The sequence below is a fragment of the Chrysochloris asiatica genome, unplaced genomic scaffold, assembly GCF_000296735.1.
Source record: "Chrysochloris asiatica unplaced genomic scaffold, ChrAsi1.0 scaffold00189, whole genome shotgun sequence".
In the NCBI taxonomy this organism is placed as follows: domain Eukaryota; kingdom Metazoa; phylum Chordata; class Mammalia; order Afrosoricida; family Chrysochloridae; genus Chrysochloris; species Chrysochloris asiatica.
Genome location: NW_006408707.1, coordinates 4,426,868 through 4,430,010, shown reverse-complemented (window position 1 = coordinate 4,430,010; position 3,143 = coordinate 4,426,868).

Sequence of the window (3,143 nt, the reverse complement as noted above, 5' to 3'; positions counted from 1 at the left end):
TTAATGGTCTTTATAATTCTGGGGTTCACATTTGGGTCCTTAATCCATGCTGATTTGGTTTTTGTATAAGGCATGAGGTAAAGGTCTTGTTTCAATCTTTTGCATATCAATTTCTGATTCTGCTAGCACCATCTGTTGAAGAGACTATCTAATCCCTATGCAATATACTTAGGCCCTTTTTTGAATATCAGTTGTCTCTATGTGGATATGCTAATTATTCAATTCTCAACTCTGTTCTATTGATTCATATTTCTTTGTACCAATACCTAGCTGTTTTGACCACTGTAGCCATGTAGTAAATTTTGAAATCAAGTAGTGAGAGGATTCAAACTTTATTCTTCTTTTTAAGCAGTGCTTTGCTTATTCTGGGTCTCTTCCCTTTCTATATAAAGTTTGCAATTGTTTTTTCTATTTCTTTGAAGAATGTCATTGGAATCTGGATAGGGATGCTTTGGATAGTATTGACATTTTCACAAGGTTAAGTCTTCTTATCCTGGAGTGTAGTATATTCTTCCATTTTTTAAAGTCTCTTTTGTTTTCTTATAGTACTGTTTTGCAGTTTTCTTTGTATAGGTCATTTGTTTCTGTGATTACATTTATTACTAGATATACTACATATGTGAAATGAGATGGTGGAAAATCTCCACATCATCAGCCAAAACAAGGCCAGAGGCAGATTGGAGAACAGACCATCAATTGTTCATACGCAAATACAAACTGAAGCTGAAGAATGATTTAAAAAGTCCATGAGATCCAAAATATGACCTTGCATATATCCCATCTGGATTTAGAGATCATCTGAAGAACAGGTTTGATAAATTAAAAACTAAAGACCGAAGACCAGAAGAGTTGTGGGATGACATCAAGAACATCATACATGAAGAAAGCAAAATGTCATTAAGAAGACAAGATAGAAAGGAAAAGATCAAAATGTTTGTCAAAATAGATACTGAAACTTGCTCTCCAGCATAGAGATCCTAAAGCAAATGGAAGAAACGAGGAGATAAAAGAGCTGAATAGATGATTTCAAAGGTCACAAGAAGACAAAGTCAAATATTGCAACAAAATGTGCAAAGATCTGAGTCAGAAAAACAAAAAGGAAGACCACACTCAGCATTTCTCAAGCTGGGGGAACTGCAGAAAAAATCCAAGCCTCAACTTTCATAATTGAAAGATTCTCTGGGCAAATTATTGAGTGATGTAGAAAGCATCAAACAAAGATGGAAGGAATAGACAGAATCACTGTACCAAATGGGAATGGTTGATGTTCAACCGTTTCAAGAGGTAGCATATGATCAAGAGCCAATGACACTGAAGGAGGAAGTCCAAGGTGCATTGAAGGAATTGGTAAAAAACTAGGCTCCAGGAATTGATGGAATAAAAGTTGAAATCTTCAAGAAGGTGAGGCTGCACTGGATGCACTCACTCATCTGTGCAAAGAAATTTGGAAGATAACTATCTGACAAATATATTGGAAGAGATCCATATTTGTGCAAATTCCAAGGAGAGGTGATGCAATGTATTGTGGAAATAATTGGACAATATCTATGATATTCCATTCGAGTAAAGGTTTACTAACTAATACAGAAACATCTCCTAGTATATATTGACAGAGAACTTCCAGAGGTTCAAGCTGGATTCAGAAGAGGATGTGGAATGAGAGATGTCATTGCTAATGTCCAATGGATCTTGGCTGAAAGCAGAGAATACCAGAAAGATGTTTACCTGTGATTCATTGGTTTTGCAAAGGCTTTTGACTGTGTGAATCATGACAAGCTATGGACAACATTGCAAAGTATGAGTATTCCTGAACACTTAATTGTGCTCATGAGGAATCTGTACATGAACCAAGAGGCAGTTGCTCGAGCAGAACATGGGAACACTGAATGGTTTAACATTAAGAAAGGTGTGAGTCAGGATTGTATTCTTTCACCATACTTTTATGCTGAGCAAATAATCAGAGAGGCTGGGTTATATGAAGAAAAACATGACATCAGGTATGGAGGGTTAGGATTAGGGTTAAAAACCTGTGATATGCATATGATACAACCTTGCTTGTTGAAAGTGAGGAAGACTTAAAATATTTGCTGTTGAGGATCAAAGAGTACAGCCTTTTGTATGGATTGAATTTCAACGTAAAGAAAACAAAAATTCTTACAACTGGACCAATAAACAGCATTCTTATCAATGGAGAAAATATTGAACTGTCAAAGATTTCATTCGTCTTGCATCAACTATCAACATTCATGGAAGCAGTAGTCAAGAAATCAAATAATGTATTGCATTAGGCAAATCTGTTGCACAAGACCTTTTTCAAGTGTGAAAAACCAAAAATGTCAGCTTGAGGATTAAAGTGTGTCTGACCCAAGCCATGGTATTTTCAATAAACTCATATGCATGCGAAAGCTGTACAGTGAATAAGGAAAACTGGAAGAATTGATGCTTTTGAGTTATTGTGTTGTAGGAGAGTATTGAAGGTGCCATGGGCTGCCAAAAAAACTAATAGATCCATTTTGGACAAAGTGCAGCCAGAGTGCTCCTCGGATGCCAGGATGGGCATACTTCGTCTCTCATACTTCAGATGTAGTTAGGAGGGACCAGTCACTGGAGAAGGATATAATGTTTGGTAAGCTGGAGGGTCAGAGAAAAAGAGGAAGACCCCAGCGTGATGGATTTGCAAAGTAGCAGCATCAATGGGTTCATGTGTGGCAACAATTGTGAGGTTGGCCCAGGATCATGTAGTGTTTCATTCTGTTGTACATAGGGTCATTATGAGTTGCTACCAACTCGATGGCACTTAACAACACTTTATCCTGAAATTGACCTCACCTCCTTACTAGTTGGATATCTGTTCCAATATGTTTTTCCTTCTTTGACATTGTTATTGTTTTGATCTTTGATTGGCTTCACAGATCCTCTGAATTCGCTGTTGTAATTTTGTTATCTTCTGAACTCTGCTCTCTGTCGAATGAATTCTGGTTGGTTTTGCCACATCTGTCAATGTCTGTTCTTGCTGGTTTTCATTCCAAATAACTCTTTTTAGGATGTTTAGAAACACTGGATTGGCTTTGACAAAATCTCTTAGCTTCTATTTATCCTAGAATGTTTTGATTGAATCATGGTATTTGATTGATAGAGTTGCT